Below are 19,244 nucleotides of genomic sequence, written 5' to 3' on the forward strand. Positions count from 1 at the left end.
ATATATAAATCTGTGTGTGTGTGTTTATATATAAATCTGCGTGTGTGTGTTTATATATAAATCTGTGTGTGTGAGTTTATATATAAATCTGTGTGTGTGTGTTTATATATAAATCTGTGTGTGTGTGTTTATATATAAATCTGTGTGTGTGAGTTTATATATAAATCTGTGTGTGTGTGTTTATATATCAATCTGTGTGTGTGAGTTTATATATAAATCTGTGTGTGTGAGTTTATATATAAATCTGTGTGTGTGAGTTTATATATAAATCTGTGTGTGTGTGTTTATATATAAATCTGTGTGTGTGAGTTTATATATAAATCTGTGTGTGTGAGTTGAGATATAAATCTGTGTGTGTGAGTTTATATATAAATCTGTGTGTGTGTGTTTATATATAAATCTGTGTGTGTGTGTTTATATATAAATCTGTGTGTGTGTGTTTATATATAAATCTGTGTGTGTGAGTTTATATATAAATCTGTGTGTGTGTGTTTATATATAAATCTGTGTGTGTGAGTTTATATATAAATCTGTGTGTGTGTGTTTATATATAAATCTGTGTGTGTGAGTTTATATATAAATCTGTGTGTGTGAGTTTATATATAAATCTGTGTGTGTGAGTTTATATATAAATCTGTGTGTGTGAGTTTATATATAAATCTGTGTGTGAGTTTATATATAAATCTGTGTGTGTGTGTTTATATATAAATCTGTGTGTGTGAGTTTATATATAAATCTGTGTGTGTGTGTTTATATATAAATCTGTGTGTGTGAGTTTATATATAAATCTGTGTGTGTGTGTTTATATATAAATCTGTGTGTGTGTTTATATATAAATCTGTGTGTGTGAGTTTATATATAAATCTGTGTGTGTGTGTTTATATATAAATCTGTGTGTGTGTTTATATATAAATCTGTGTGTGTGTGTTTATATATAAATCTGTGTGTGTGAGTTTATATATAAATCTGTGTGTGTGTGTTTATATATAGATCTGTGTGTGTGTGTTTATATATAAATCTGTGTGTGTGAGTTTATTCTCACTCTGTGTGTGTGAGTTTATATATAAATCTGTGTGTGTGAGTTTATATATAAATCTGTGTGTGTGAGTTTATATATAAATCTGTGTGTGTGTGTTTATATATAAATCTGTGTGTGTGAATTTATATATAAATCTGTGTGTGTGAGTTTATATATAAATCTGTGTGTGTGAGTTTATATATAAATCTGTGTGTGTGAGTTTATATATAAATCTGTGTGTGTGAGTTTATATATAAATCTGTGTGTGTGAGTTTATATATAAATCTGTGTGTGTGAGTTTATATATAAATCAGTGTGTGTGTGTTTATATATAATTCTGTGTGTGTGAGTTTATATATAAATCTGTATGTGTGTGTTTATATATAAATCTGTGTGTGTGAGTTTATATATAAATCTGTGTGTGTGAGTTTATATATAAATCTGTGTGTGTGAGATTATATATAAATCTGTGTGTGTGTGTTTATATATAAATCTGTTTGTGTGAGTTTATATATAAATCTGTGTGTGTGTGTTTATATATAAATCTGTGTGTGTGTGTTTATATATAAATCTGTGTGTGTGAGTTTATTCTCACTCTGTGTGTGTGAGTTTATATATAAATCTGTGTGTGTGTTTATATATAAATCTGTGTGTGTGAGTTTATATATAAATCTGTGTGCGTGTGTTTATATATAAATCTGTGTGTGTGAGTTTATATATAAATCTCTGTGTGTGTGTTTATATATAAATCTGTGTGTGTGTGTTTATATATAAATCTGTGTGTGTGTGTTTATATATAAATCTGTGTGTGTGAGTTTATATATAAATCTGTGTGTGTGTGTTTATATATAAATCTGTGTGTGTGTGTTTATATATAAATCTGTGTGTGTGTGTTTATATATAAATCTGTGTGTGTGAGTTTATATATAAATCTGTTTGTGTGAGTTTATATATAAATCTGTGTGTTTATATATAAATCTGTGTGTGTGTGTTTATAAATAAATCTGTGTGTGTGAGTTTATATATAAATCTGTGTGTGTGAGTTTATATATAAATCTGTGTGTGTGTGTTTATATATAAATCTGTGTGTGTGAGTTTATATATAAATCTGTGTGTGTGTGTTTATATATAAATCTGTGTGTGTGAGTTTATATATAAATCTGTGTGTGTGAGTTTATATATAAATCTGTGTGTGTGAGTTTATATATAAATCTGTGTGTGTGAGTTTATCTTTAAATATGTGTGTGTGTGTTTATATATAAATCTGTGTGTGTGTGTTTATATATAAATCTGTGTGTGTGAGTTTATATATAAATCTGTGTGTGTGTGTTTATATATAAATCTGTGTGTGTGTGTTTATATATAAATCTGTGTGTGTGAGTTTATATATAAATCTGTGTGTGTGAGTTTATATATAAATCTGTGTGTGTGTGTTTATATATAAATCTGTGTGTGTGTGTTTATATATAAATCTGTGTGTGTGTGTTTATATTTAAATCTGTGTGTGTGAGTTTATATATAAATCTGTGTGTGTGAGTTTATATATAAATCTGTGTGTGTGAGTTTATATATAAATCTGTGTGTGTGTGTTTATATATAAATCTGTTTGTGTGAGTTTATATATAAATCTGTGTGTGTGTGTTTATATATAAATCTGTGTGTGTGTGTTTATATATAAATCTGTGTGTGTGAGTTTATTCTCACTCTGTGTGTGTGAGTTTATATATAAATCTGTGTGTGTGTTTATATATAAATCTGTGTGTGTGAGTTTATATATAAATCTGTGTGCGTGTGTTTATATATAAATCTGTGTGTGTGAGTTTATATATAAATCTCTGTGTGTGTGTTTATATATAAATCTGTGTGTGTGTGTTTATATATAAATCTGTGTGTGTGTGTTTATATATAAATCTGTGTGTGTGTGTTTATATATAAATCTGTGTGTGTGTGTTTATATATAAATCTGTGTGTGTGTGTTTATATATAAATCTGTGTGTGTGTTTATATATAAATCTGTGTGTGTGTGTTTATATATAAATCTGTGTGTGTGTGTTTATATATAAATCTGTGTGTGTGTGTTTATATATAAATCTGTGTGTGTGTGTTTATATATAAATCTGTATGTGTGAGTTTATATATAAATCTGTGTGTGTGAGTTTATATATAAATCTGTGTGTGTGAGTTTATATATAAATCTGTGTCTGTGAGTTTATATATAAATCTGTGTGTGTGTGTTTATATATAAATCTGTGTGTGTGTGTTTATATATAAATCTGTGTGTGTGTGTTTATATATAAATCTGTGTGTTTGAGTTTATATATAAATCTGTGTGTGTGAGTTTATATATAAATCTGTCTGTGTGTGTTTATATATAAATCTGTGTGTGTGAGTTTATATATAAATCTGTGTGTGTGTGTTTATATATAAATCTGTGTGTGAGTTTATATATAAATCTGTGTGTGTGAGTTTATATATAAATCTGTCTGTGTGTGTTTATATATAAATCTGTGTGTGTGAGTTTATATATAAATCTGTGTGTGTGTGTTTATATATAAATCTGTGTGTGAGTTTATATATAAATCTGTGTGTGTGAGTTTATATATAAATCTGTGTGTGTGTGTTTATATATAAATCTGCGTGTGAGTTTATATATAAATGTGTGTGTGTGAGTTTATATATAAATCTGTGTGTGTGAGTTTATATATAAATCTGTGTGTGTGAGTTTATATATAAATCTGTGTGTGTGAGTTTATATATAAATCTGTGTGTGTGAGTTTATATATAAATCTGTGTGTGTGAGTTTATATATAAATCTGTGTGTGTGTGTTTATATATAAATCTGTGTGTGAGTATATATATAAATCTGTGTGTGTGAGTTTATATATAAATCCGTGTGTGTGAGTTTATATATAAATCTGTGTGTGTGAGTTTATATATATATCTGTGTGTGAGTTTATATATAAATATGTGTCTGTGAGTTTATATATAAATCTGTGTGTGTGAGTTTCTATATAAATCTGTGTGTGTGAGTTTTTATATAAATCTGTGTGTGTGTGTTTATATATAAATCTGTGTGTGTGAGTTTATTCTCACTCTGTGTGTGTGAGTTTATATATAAATCTGTGTGTGTGTGTTTATATATAAATCTGTGTGTGTGAGTTTATATATAAATCTGTGTGTGTGTTTATTCTCACTCTGTGTGTGTGTGTTTATATATAAATCTGTGTGTGTGAGTTTATATATAAATCTGTGTGTGTGAGTTTATATATAAATCTGTGTGTGTGAGTTTATATATAAATCTGTGTGTGTGTGTTTATATATAAATCTGTGTGTGTGTGTTTATATATAAATCTGTGTGTGTGTGTTTATATATAAATCTGTGTGTGCGAGTTTATATATAAATCTGTGTGTGTGTGTTTATATATAAATCTGTGTGTGTGAGTTTATATATAAATCTGTGTGTGTGTGTTTATATATAAATCTGTGTGTGTGAGTTTATTCTCACTCTGTGTGTGTGAGTTTATATATAAATCTGTGTGTGTGTGTTTATATATAAATCTGTGTGTGTGTGTTTATATATAAATCTATGTGTGTGAGTTTATATATAAATCTGTGTGTGTGTGTTTATATATAAATCTGTGTGTGTGAGTTTATATATAAATCTGTGTGTGTGAGTTTATATATAAATCTGTGTGTGTGAGTTTATATATAAATCTGTGTGTGTGAGTTTATATATAAATCTGTGTGTGTGAGTTTATATATAAATCTGTGTGTGTGAGTTTATATATAAATCTGTGTGTGTGAGTTTATATATAAATCTGTGTGTGTGAGTTTATATATAAATCTGTGTGTGTGAGTTTCTATATAAATCTGTGTGTGTGAGTTTTTATATAAATCTGTGTGTGTGTGTTTATATATAAATCTGTGTGTGCGAGTTTATTCTCACTCTGTGTGTGTGAGTTTATATATAAATCTGTGTGTGTGTGTTTATATATAAATCTGTGTGTGTGAGTTTATATATAAATCTGTGTGTGTGTGTTTATTCTCACTCTGTGTGTGTGTGTTTATATATAAATCTGTGTGTGTGAGTTTATATATAAATCTGTGTGTGTGTGTTTATATATAAACCTGTGTGTGTGTGTTTATATATAAATCTGTGTGTGTGTTTATATATAAATCTGTGTGTGTGAGTTTATATATAAATCTGTGTGTGAGTTTATATATAAATGTGTGTGTGTGAGTTTATATATAAATCTGTGTGTGTGAGTTTATATATAAATCTGTGTGTGTGAGTTTATATATAAATCTGTGTGTGTGAGTTTATATATAAATCTGTGTGTGTGTGTTTACATATAAATCTGTGTGTGTGTGTTTATATATAAATCTGTGTGTGTGTGTTTATATATAAATCTGTGTGTGTGAGCTTATATATAAATCTGTGTGTGTGAGTTTATATATAAATCTGTGTGTGAGTTTATATATAAATGTGTGTGTGTGAGTTTATATATAAATCTGTGTGTGTGAGTTTATATATAAATCTGTGTGTGTGAGTTTATATATAAATCTGTGTGTGTGAGTTTATATATAAATCTGTGTGTGTGTGTTTATTCTCACTCTGTGTGTGTGAGTTTATATATAAATCTGTGTGTGTGTGTTTATATATAAATCTGTGTGTGTGAGTTTATATATAAATCTGTGTGTGTGTGTTTATTCTCACTCTGTGTGTGTGTGTTTATATATAAATCTGTGTGTGTGAGTTTATATATAAATCTGTGTGTGTGAGTTTATTCTCACTCTGTGTGTGTGAGTTTATATATAAATCTGTGTGTGTGTGTTTATTCTCACTCTGTGTGTGTGTGTTTATATATAAATCTGTGTGTGTGAGTTTATATATAAATCTGTGTGTGTGAGTTTATATATAAATCTGTGTGTGTGAGTTTATATATAAATCTGTGTGTGTGAGTTTATATATAAATCTGTGTGTGTGAGTTTATATATAAATCTGTGTGTGTGAGTTTATATATAAATATGTGTCTGTGAGTTTATATATAAATCTGTGTGTGTGAGTTTCTATATAAATCTGTGTGAGTGAGTTTTTATATAAATCTGTGTGTGTGTGTTTATATATAAATCTGTGTGTGTGAGTTTATTCTCACTCTGTGTGTGTGAGTTTATATATAAATCTGTGTGTGTGTGTGTTTATATATAAATCTGTGTGTGTGAGTTTATATATAAATCTGTGTGTGTGTGTTTATTCTCACTCTGTGTGTGTGTGTTTATATATAAATCTGTGTGTGTGAGTTTATATATAAATCTGTGTGTGTGTGTTTATATATAAACCTGTGTGTGTGTGTTTATATATAAATCTGTGTGTGTGAGTTTATATATAAATCTGTGTGTGTGAGTTTATATATAAATCTGTGTGTGTGTTTATATATAAATCTGTGTGTGTGTGTGTTTACATATAAATCTGTGTGTGTGAGTTTATATATAAATCTGTGTGTGTTTTACATATAAATCAATGTGTGTGAGTTTATATATAAATATGTGTGTGTGAGTTTATATATAAATCTGTGTGTGAGTTTATATATAAATGTGTGTGTGTGAGTTTATATATAAATCTGTGTGTGTGAGTTTATATATAAATCTGTGTGTGTGAGTTTATATATAAATCTGTGTGTGTGAGTTTATATATAAATCTGTGTGTGTGTGTTTACATATAAATCTGTGTGTGTGTGTTTATATATAAATCTGTGTGTGTGTGTTTATATATAAATCTGTGTGTGTGAGCTTATATATAAATCTGTGTGTGTGAGTTTATATGTAAATCTGTGTGTGTGTGAGTTTATATATAAATCTGTGTGTGTGTGTTTATATATAAATCTGTGTGTGAGTTTATATATAAATGTGTGTGTGTGAGTTTATATATAAATCTGTGTGTGTGAGTTTATATATAAATCTGTGTGTGTGAGTTTATATATAAATCTGTGTGTGTGAGTTTATATATAAATCTGTGTGTGTGAGTTTATATATAAATCTGTGTGTGTGAGTTTATATATAAATCTGTGTGTGTGTGTTTATATATAAATCTGTGTGTGTGAGTTTATATATAAATCTGTGTGTGTGAGTTTATATATAAATCTGTGTGTCTGAGTTTATATATAAATCTGTGTGTGTGAGTTTATATATAAATCTGTGTGTGTGAATTCATATATAAATATGTGTCTGTGAGTTTATATATAAATCTGTGTGTGTGAGTTTCTATATAAATCTCTGTGTGTGAGTTTTTATATAAATCTGTGTGTGTGTGTTTATGTATAAATCTGTGTGTGTGAGTTTATTCTCACTCTGTGTGTGTGAGTTTATATATAAATCTGTGTGTGTGTGTTTATATATAAATCTGTGTGTGTGAGTTTATATATAAATCTGTGTGTGTGTGTTTATTCTCACTCTGTGTGTGTGTGTTTATATATAAATCTGTGTGTGTGAGTTTATATATAAATCTGTGTGTGTGAGTTTATTCTCACTCTGTGTGTGTGAGTTTATATATAAATCTGTGTGTGTGTGTTTATTCTCACTCTGTGTGTGTGTGTTTATATATAAATCTGTGTGTGTGAGTTTATATATAAATCTGTGTGTGTGAGTTTATATATAAATCTGTGTGTGTGAGTGTATATATAAATCTGTGTGTGTGAGTTTATATATAAATCTGTGTGTGTGAGTTTATATATAAATCTGTGTGTGTGAGTTTATATATAAATATGTGTCTGTGAGTTTATATATAAATCTGTGTGTGTGAGTTTCTATATAAATCTGTGTGAGTGAGTTTTTATATAAATCTGTGTGTGTGTGTTTATATATAAATCTGTGTGTGTGAGTTTATTCTCACTCTGTGTGTGTGAGTTTATATATAAATCTGTGTGTGTGTTTATATATAAATCTGTGTGTGTGAGTTTATATATAAATCTGTGTGTGTGTGTTTATTCTCACTCTGTGTGTGTGTGTTTATATATAAATCTGTGTGTGTGAGTTTATATATATATCTGTGTGTGTGTGTTTATATATAAACCTGTGTGTGTGTGTTTATATATAAATCTGTGTGTGTGAGTTTATATATAAATCTGTGTGTGTGAGTTTATATATAAATCTGTGTGTGTGTTTATATATAAATCTGTGTGTGTGTGTGTTTACATATAAATCTGTGTGTGTGAGTTTATATATAAATCTGTGTGTGTGTTTACATATAAATCAATGTGTGTGAGTTTATATATAAATATGTGTGTGTGAGTTTATATATAAATCTGTGTGTGTGTTTATATATAAATCTGTGTGTGTGTGTTTACATATAAATCTGTGTGTGTGAGTTTATATATAAATCTGTGTGTGTGTGTTTATATATAAATCTGTGTGTGTGAGTTTATATATAAATCTGTGTGTGTGAGTTTATATATAAATCTGTGTTTGTGTGTTTATATATAAATCTGTGTGTGTGTGTTTACATATAAATCAATGTGTGTGAGTTTATATATAAATCTGTGTGTGTGAGTTTATATATATATCTGTGTGTGTGTTTATATATAAATCTGTGTGTGTGTGTTTACATATAAATCTGTGTGTGTGAGTTTATATATAAATCTGTGTGTGTGTGTTTATATATAAATCTGTGTGTGTGAGTTTATATATAAATCTGTGTGTGTGAGTTTATATATAAATCTGTGTGCGTGTGTTTATATATAAATCTGTGTGTGTGTGTTTATATATAAATCTGTGTGTGTGTTTATATATAAATCTGTGTGTGTGAGTTATATATAAATCTGTGTGTGTGAGTTTATATATAAATCTGGGTGTGTGTGTTTATATATAAATCTGTGTGTGTGTGTTTATATATAAATCTGTGTGTGTGAGTTTATATATAAATCTGTGTGTGTGAGGTTATATATAAATCTGTGTGTGTGTGAGTTTATATATAAATCTGTGTGTTTATATATAAATCTGTGTGTGTGAGTTTATTCTCACTCAGTGTGTGTGAGATTATATATAAATCTGTGTGTGTGAGTTTATATATAAATCTGTGTGTGTGCGTTTATATATAAATCTGTGTTTGTGAGTTAATATATAAATCTGTGTGTGTGAGTTTATATATAAATCTGTGTGTGTGAGTTTATATATAAATCTGTGTGTGCGAGTTTATATATAAATCTGTGTGTGTGAGTTTATATATAAATCTGTGTGTGTGTGTTTATATATAAATCTGTGTGTGTGAATTTATATATAAATCTGTGTGTGTGAGTTTATGTATAAATCTGTGTGTGTGAGTTTATATATAAATCTGTGTGTGTGTGTTTATATATAAATCTGTGTGTGTGTGTTTATATATAAATCTGTGTGTGTGAGTTTATATATAAATCTGTGTGTGTGAGTTAATATATAAATCTGTGTGTGTGTGTTTATATATAAATCTGTGTGTGTGAGTTTATATATAAATCTGTGTGTGTGAGTTTATATATAAATCTGTGTGTGTGAGTTTATATATAAATCTGTGTGTGTGAGTTTATATATAAATCTGTGTGTGTGAGTTTATATATAAATCTGTGTGTGTTAGTTTATATATAAATCTGTGTGTGTGATTTTATTCTCACTCTGTGTGTGTGAGTTTATATATAAATCTGAGTGTGTGAGTTTATATATAAATCTGTGTGTGTGAGTTTATATATAAATCTGTGTGTGTGAGTTTATATATAAATCTGTGTTTGTGAGTTTATGTATAAATCTGTGTGTGTGAGTTTATGTATAAATCTGTGTGTGTGAGTTTATATATAAATCTGTGTGTGTTAGTTTATATATAAATCTGTGTGTGTGATTTTATTCTCACTCTGTGTGTGTGAGTTTATATATAAATCTGTGTGCGTGTGTTTATATATAAATCTGTGTGTGTGTGTTTATATATAAATCTGTGTGTGTGTTTATATATAAATCTGTGTGTGTGAGTTATATATAAATCTGTGTGTGTGAGTTTATATATAAATCTGGGTGTGTGTGTTTATATATAAATCTGTGTGTGTGTGTTTATATATAAATCTGTGTGTGTGAGTTTATATATAAATCTGTGTGTGTGAGGTTATATATAAATCTGTGTGTGTGTGAGTTTATATATAAATCTGTGTGTTTATATATAAATCTGTGTGTGTGAGTTTATTCTCACTCAGTGTGTGTGAGATTATATATAAATCTGTGTGTGTGAGTTTATATATAAATCTGTGTGTGTGCGTTTATATATAAATCTGTGTTTGTGAGTTAATATATAAATCTGTGTGTGTGAGTTTATATATAAATCTGTATGTGTGAGTTTATATATAAATCTGTGTGTGTGAGTTTATATATAAATCTGTGTGTGTGAGTTTATATATAAATATGTGTCTGTGAGTTTATATATAAATCTGTGTGTGTGTGTTTATATATAAATCTGTGTGTGTGTGTTTATATATAAATCTGTGTGTGTGTGTTTATATATAAATCTGTGTGTTTGAGTTTATATATAAATCTGTGTGTGTGAGTTTATATATAAATCTGTCTGTGTGTGTTTATATATAAATCTGTGTGTGTGAGTTTATATATAAATCTGTGTGTGTGTGTTTATATATAAATCTGTGTGTGAGTTTAGATATAAATCTGTGTGTGTGAGTTTATATATAAATCTGTCTGTGTGTGTTTATATATAAATCTGTGTGTGTGAGTTTATATATAAATCTGTGTGTGTGTGTTTATATATAAATCTGTGTGTGAGTTTATATATAAATCTGTGTGTGTGAGTTTATATATAAATCTGTGTGTGTGTGTTTATATATAAATCTGCGTGTGAGTTTATATATAAATGTGTGTGTGTGAGTTTATATATAAATCTGTGTGTGTGAGTTTATATATAAATCTGTGTGTGTGAGTTTATATATAAATCTGTGTGTGTGAGTTTATATATAAATCTGTGTGTGTGAGTTTATATATAAATCTGTGTGTGTGAGTTTATATATAAATCTGTGTGTGTGTGTTTATATATAAATCTGTGTGTGAGTATATATATAAATCTGTGTGTGTGAGTTTATATATAAATCCGTGTGTGTGAGTTTATATATAAATCTGTGTGTGTGAGTTTATATATAAATCTGTGTGTGAGTTTATATATAAATATGTGTCTGTGAGTTTATATATAAATCTGTGTGTGTGAGTTTCTATATAAATCTGTGTGTGTGAGTTTTTATATAAATCTGTGTGTGTGTGTTTATATATAAATCTGTGTGTGTGAGTTTATTCTCACTCTGTGTGTGTGAGTTTATATATAAATCTGTGTGTGTGTGTTTATATATAAATCTGTGTGTGTGAGTTTATATATAAATCTGTGTGTGTGTTTATTCTCACTCTGTGTGTGTGTGTTTTTATATAAATCTGTGTGTGTGAGTTTATATATAAATCTGTGTGTGTGAGTTTATATATAAATCTGTGTGTGTGAGTTTATATATAAATCTGTGTGTGTGTGTTTATATATAAATCTGTGTGTGTGTGTTTATATATAAATCTGTGTGTGTGTGTTTATATATAAATCTGTGTGTGTGAGTTTATATATAAATCTGTGTGTGTGTGTTTATATATAAATCTGTGTGTGTGAGTTTATATATAAATCTGTGTGTGTGTGTTTATATATAAATCTGTGTGTGTGAGTTTATTCTCACTCTGTGTGTGTGAGTTTATATATAAATCTGTGTGTGTGTGTTTATATATAAATCTGTGTGTGTGTGTTTATATATAAATCTGTGTGTGTGAGTTTATATATAAATCTGTGTGTGTGTGTTTATATATAAATCTGTGTGTGTGAGTTTATATATAAATCTGTGTGTGTGAGTTTATATATAAATCTGTGTGTGTGAGTTTATATATAAATCTGTGTGTGTGAGTTTATATATAAATCTGTGTGTGTGAGTTTATATATAAATCTGTGTGTGTGTGTTTATATATAAATCTGTGTGTGAGTTTATATATAAATCTGTGTGTGTGAGTTTATATATAAATCTGTCTGTGTGTGTTTATATATAAATCTGTGTGTGTGAGTTTATATATAAATCTGTGTGTGTGTGTTTATATATAAATCTGTGTGTGAGTTTATATATAAATCTGTGTGTGTGAGTTTATATATAAATCTGTGTGTGTGTGTTTATATATAAATCTGCGTGTGAGTTTATATATAAATGTGTGTGTGTGAGTTTATATATAAATCTGTGTGTGTGAGTTTATATATAAATCTGTGTGTGTGAGTTTATATATAAATCTGTGTGTGTGAGTTTATATATAAATCTGTGTGTGTGAGTTTATATATAAATCTGTGTGTGTGAGTTTATATATAAATCTGTGTGTGTGTGTTTATATATAAATCTGTGTGTGTGAGTTTATATATAAATCTGTGTGTGAGTTTATATATAAATATGTGTCTGTGAGTTTATATATAAATCTGTGTGTGTGAGTTTCTATATAAATCTGTGTGTGTGAGTTTTTATATAAATCTGTGTGTGTGTGTTTATATATAAATCTGTGTGTGTGAGTTTATTCTCACTCTGTGTGTGTGAGTTTATATATAAATCTGTGTGTGTGTGTTTATATATAAATCTGTGTGTGTGAGTTTATATATAAATCTGTGTGTGTGTTTATTCTCACTCTGTGTGTGTGTGTTTATATATAAATCTGTGTGTGTGAGTTTATATATAAATCTGTGTGTGTGAGTTTATATATAAATCTGTGTGTGTGAGTTTATATATAAATCTGTGTGTGTGTGTTTATATATAAATCTGTGTGTGTGTGTTTATATATAAATCTGTGTGTGTGTGTTTATATATAAATCTGTGTGTGTGAGTTTATATATAAATCTGTGTGTGTGTGTTTATATATAAATCTGTGTGTGTGAGTTTATATATAAATCTGTGTGTGTGTGTTTATATATAAATCTGTGTGTGTGAGTTTATTCTCACTCTGTGTGTGTGAGTTTATATATAAATCTGTGTGTGTGTGTTTATATATAAATCTGTGTGTGTGTGTTTATATATAAATCTGTGTGTGTGAGTTTATATATAAATCTGTGTGTGTGTGTTTATATATAAATCTGTGTGTGTGAGTTTATATATAAATCTGTGTGTGTGAGTTTATATATAAATCTGTGTGTGTGAGTTTATATATAAATCTGTGTGTGTGAGTTTATATATAAATCTGTGTGTGTGCGTTTATATATAAATCTGTGTGTGTGAGTTTATATATAAATCTGTGTGTGTGAGTTTATATATAAATCTGTGTGTGTGAGTTTATATATAAATCTGTGTGTGTGAGTTTCTATATAAATCTGTGTGTGTGAGTTTTTATATAAATCTGTGTGTGTGTGTTTATATATAAATCTGTGTGTGCGAGTTTATTCTCACTCTGTGTGTGTGAGTTTATATATAAATCTGTGTGTGTGTGTTTATATATAAATCAGTGTGTGTGAGTTTATATATAAATCTGTGTGTGTGTGTTTATTCTCACTCTGTGTGTGTGTGTTTATATATAAATCTGTGTGTGTGAGTTTATATATAAATCTGTGTGTGTGTTTATATATAAATCTGTGTGTGTGAGTTTATATATAAATCTGTGTGTGAGTTTATATATAAATGTGTGTGTGTGAGTTTATATATAAATCTGTGTGTGTGAGTTTATATATAAATCTGTGTGTGTGAGTTTATATATAAATCTGTGTGTGTGAGTTTATATATAAATCTGTGTGTGTGTGTTTACATATAAATCTGTGTGTGTGTTTATATATAAATCTGTGTGTGTGTGTTTATATATAAATCTGTGTGTGTGAGCTTATATATAAATCTGTGTGTGTGAGTTTATATGTAAATCTGTGTGTGTGTGAGTTTATATATAAATCTGTGTGTGTGTGTTTATATATAAATCTGTGTGTGAGTTTATATATAAATGTGTGTGTGTGAGTTTATATATAAATCTGTGTGTGTGAGTTTATATATAAATCTGTGTGTGTGAGTTTATATATAAATCTGTGTGTGTGAGTTTATATATAAATCTGTGTGTGTGAGTTTATATATAAATCTGTGTGTGTGAGTTTATATATAAATCTGTGTGTGTGTGTTTATATATAAATCTGTGTGTGTGAGTTTATATATAAATCTGTGTGTGTGAGTTTATATATAAATCTGTGTGTCTGAGTTTATATATAAATCTGTGTGTGTGAGTTTATATATAAATCTGTGTGTGTGAATTCATATATAAATATGTGTCTGTGAGTTTATATATAAATCTGTGTGTGTGAGTTTCTATATAAATCTCTGTGTGTGAGTTTTTATATAAATCTGTGTGTGTGTGTTTATGTATAAATCTGTGTGTGTGAGTTTATTCTCACTCTGTGTGTGTGAGTTTATATATAAATCTGTGTGTGTGTGTTTATATATAAATCTGTGTGTGTGAGTTTATATATAAATCTGTGTGTGTGTGTTTATTCTCACTCTGTGTGTGTGTGTTTATATATAAATCTGTGTGTGTGAGTTTATATATAAATCTGTGTGTGTGAGTTTATTCTCACTCTGTGTGTGTGAGTTTATATATAAATCTGTGTGTGTGTGTTTATATATAAATCTGTGTGTGTGAGTTTATATATAAATCTGTGTGTGTGTGTTTATTCTCACTCTGTGTGTGTGTGTTTATATATAAATCTGTGTGTGTGAGTTTATATATAAATCTGTGTGTGTGAGTTTATATATAAATCTGTGTGTGTGAGTTTATATATAAATCTGTGTGTGTGAGTTTATGTATAAATCTGTGTGTGTGAGTTTATATATAAATCTGTGTGTGTGAGTTTATATATAAATATGTGTCTGTGAGTTTATATATAAATCTGTGTGTGTGAGTTTCTATATAAATCTGTGTGAGTGAGTTTTTATATAAATCTGTGTGTGTGTGTTTATATATAAATCTGTGTGTGTGAGTTTATTCTCACTCTGTGTGTGTGAGTTTATATATAAATCTGTGTGTGTGTGTTTATATATAAATCTGTGTGTGTGAGTTTATATATAAATCTGTGTGTTTGTTTATTCTCACTCTGTGTGTGTGTGTTTTTATATAAATCTGTGTGTGTGAGTTTATATATAAATCTGTGTGTGTGAGTTTATATATAAATCTGTGTGTGTGAGTTTATATATAAATCTGTGTGTGTGTGTTTATATATAAATCTGTGTGTGTGTGTTTATATATAAATCTGTGTGTGTGTGTTTATATATAAATCTGTGTGTGTGAGTTTATATATAAATCTGTGTGTGTGTGTTTATATATAAATCTGTGTGTGTGAGTTTATATATAAATCTGTGTGTGTGTGTTTATATATAAATCTGTGTGTGTGAGTTTATTCTCACTCTGTGTGTGTGAGTTTATATATAAATCTGTGTGTGTGTGTTTATATATAAATCTGTGTGTGTGTGTTTATATATAAATCTGTGTGTGTGAGTTTATATATAAATCTGTGTGTGTGTGTTTATATATAAATCTGTGTGTGTGAGTTTATATATAAATCTGTGTGTGTGAGTTTATATATAAATCTGTGTGTGTGAGTTTATATATAAATCTGTGTGTGTGAGTTTATATATAAATCTGTGTGTGTGAGTTTATATATAAATCTGTGTGTGTGTGTTTATATATAAATCTGTGTGTGAGTTTATATATAAATCTGTGTGTGTGAGTTTATATATAAATCTGTCTGTGTGTGTTTATATATAAATCTGTGTGTGTGAGTTTATATATAAATCTGTGTGTGTGTGTTTATATATAAATCTGTGTGTGAGTTTATATATAAATCTGTGTGTGTGAGTTTATATATAAATCTGTGTGTGTGTGTTTATATATAAATCTGCGTGTGAGTTTATATATAAATGTGTGTGTGTGAGTTTATATATAAATCTGTGTGTGTGAGTTTATATATAAATCTGTGTGTGTGAGTTTATATATAAATCTGTGTGTGTGAGTTTATATATAAATCTGTGTGTGTGAGTTTATATATAAATCTGTGTGTGTGAGTTTATATATAAATCTGTGTGTGTGTGTTTATATATAAATCTGTGTGTGTGAGTTTATATATAAATCTGTGTGTGAGTTTATATATAAATATGTGTCTGTGAGTTTATATATAAATCTGTGTGTGTGAGTTTCTATATAAATCTGTGTGTGTGAGTTTTTATATAAATCTGTGTGTGTGTGTTTATATATAAATCTGTGTGTGTGAGTTTATTCTCACTCTGTGTGTGTGAGTTTATATATAAATCTGTGTGTGTGTGTTTATATATAAATCTGTGTGTGTGAGTTTATATATAAATCTGTGTGTGTGTTTATTCTCACTCTGTGTGTGTGTGTTTATATATAAATCTGTGTGTGTGAGTTTATATATAAATCTGTGTGTGTGAGTTTATATATAAATCTGTGTGTGTGAGTTTATATATAAATCTGTGTGTGTGTGTTTATATATAAATCTGTGTGTGTGTGTTTATATATAAATCTGTGTGTGTGTGTTTATATATAAATCTGTGTGTGTGAGTTTATATATAAATCTGTGTGTGTGTGTTTATATATAAATCTGTGTGTGTGAGTTTATATATAAATCTGTGTGTGTGTGTTTATATATAAATCTGTGTGTGTGAGTTTATTCTCACTCTGTGTGTGTGAGTTTATATATAAATCTGTGTGTGTGTGTTTATATATAAATCTGTGTGTGTGTGTTTATATATAAATCTGTGTGTGTGAGTTTATATATAAATCTGTGTGTGTGTGTTTATATATAAATCTGTGTGTGTGAGTTTATATATAAATCTGTGTGTGTGAGTTTATATATAAATCTGTGTGTGTGAGTTTATATATAAATCTGTGTGTGTGAGTTTATATATAAATCTGTGTGTGTGCGTTTATATATAAATCTGTGTGTGTGAGTTTATATATAAATCTGTGTGTGTGAGTTTATATATAAATCTGTGTGTGTGAGTTTATATATAAATCTGTGTGTGTGAGTTTCTATATAAATCTGTGTGTGTGAGTTTTTATATAAATCTGTGTGTGTGTGTTTATATATAAATCTGTGTGTGCGAGTTTATTCTCACTCTGTGTGTGTGAGTTTATATATAAATCTGTGTGTGTGTGTTTATATATAAATCAGTGTGTGTGAGTTTATATATAAATCTGTGTGTGTGTGTTTATTCTCACTCTGTGTGTGTGTGTTTATATATAAATCTGTGTGTGTGAGTTTATATATAAATCTGTGTGTGTGTTTATATATAAATCTGTGTGTGTGAGTTTATATATAAATCTGTGTGTGAGTTTATATATAAATGTGTGTGTGTGAGTTTATATATAAATCTGTGTGTGTGAGTTTATATATAAATCTGTGTGTGTGAGTTTATATATAAATCTGTGTGTGTGAGTTTATATATAAATCTGTGTGTGTGTGTTTACATATAAATCTGTGTGTGTGTTTATATATAAATCTGTGTGTGTGTGTTTATATATAAATCTGTGTGTGTGAGCTTATATATAAATCTGTGTGTGTGAGTTTATATGTAAATCTGTGTGTGTGTGAGTTTATATATAAATCTGTGTGTGTGTGTTTATATATAAATCTGTGTGTGAGTTTATATATAAATGTGTGTGTGTGAGTTTATATATAAATCTGTGTGTGTGAGTTTATATATAAATCTGTGTGTGTGAGTTTATATATAAATCTGTGTGTGTGAGTTTATATATAAATCTGTGTGTGTGAGTTTATATATAAATCTGTGTGTGTGAGTTTATATATAAATCTGTGTGTGTGTGTTTGTATATAAATCTGTGTGTGTGAGTTTATATATAAATCTGTGTGTGTGAGTTTATATATAAATCTGTGTGTCTGAGTTTATATATAAATCTGTGTGTGTGAGTTTATATATAAATCTGTGTGTGTGAATTCATATATAAATATGTGTCTGTGAGTTTATATATAAATCTGTGTGTGTGAGTTTCTATATAAATCTCTGTGTGTGAGTTTTTATATAAATCTGTGTGTGTGTGTTTATGTATAAATCTGTGTGTGTGAGTTTATTCTCACTCTGTGTGTGTGAGTTTATATATAAATCTGTGTGTGTGTGTTTATATATAAATCTGTGTGTGTGAGTTTATATATAAATCTGTGTGTGTGTGTTTATTCTCACTCTGTGTGTGTGTGTTTATATATAAATCTGTGTGTGTGAGTTTATATATAAATCTGTGTGTGTGAGTTTATTCTCACTCTGTGTGTGTGAGTTTATATATAAATCTGTGTGTGTGTGTTTATATATAAATCTGTGTGTGTGAGTTTATATATAAATCTGTGTGTGTGTGTTTATTCTCACTCTGTGTGTGTGTGTTTATATATAAATCTGTGTGTGTGAGTTTATATATAAATCTGTGTGTGTGAGTTTATATATAAATCTGTGTGTGTGAGTTTATATATAAATCTGTGTGTGTGAGTTTATGTATAAATCTGTGTGTGTGAGTTTATATATAAATCTGTGTGTGTGAGTTTATATATAAATATGTGTCTGTGAGTTTATATATAAATCTGTGTGTGTGAGTTTCTATATAAATCTGTGTGAGTGAGTTTTTATATAAATCTGTGTGTGTGTGTTTATATATAAATCTGTGTGTGTGAGTTTATTCTCACTCTGTGTGTGTGAGTTTATATATAAATCTGTGTGTGTGTGTGTTTATATATAAATCTGTGTGTGTGAGTTTATATATAAATCTGTGTGTGTGTGTTTATTCTCACTCTGTGTGTGTGTGTTTATATATAAATCTGTGTGTGTGAGTTTATATATAAATCTGTGTGTGTGTGTTTATATATAAACCTGTGTGTGTGTGTTTATATATAAATCTGTGTGTGTGAGTTTATATATAAATCTGTGTGTGTGAGTTTATATATAAATCTGTGTGTGTGTTTATATATAAATCTGTGTGTGTGTGTGTTTACATATAAATCTGTGTGTGTGAGTTTATATATAAATCTGTGTGTGTGTTTACATATAAATCAATGTGTGTGAGTTTATATATAAATCTGTGTGTGTGAGTTTATATATAAATCTGTGTGTGTGTTTATATATAAATCTGTGTGTGTGTGTTTACATATAAATCTGTGTGTGTGAGTTTATATATA

The sequence above is a fragment of the Scyliorhinus torazame genome, chromosome X (assembly GCF_047496885.1).
Source record: "Scyliorhinus torazame isolate Kashiwa2021f chromosome X, sScyTor2.1, whole genome shotgun sequence".
NCBI lineage: Eukaryota > Metazoa > Chordata > Chondrichthyes > Carcharhiniformes > Scyliorhinidae > Scyliorhinus > Scyliorhinus torazame.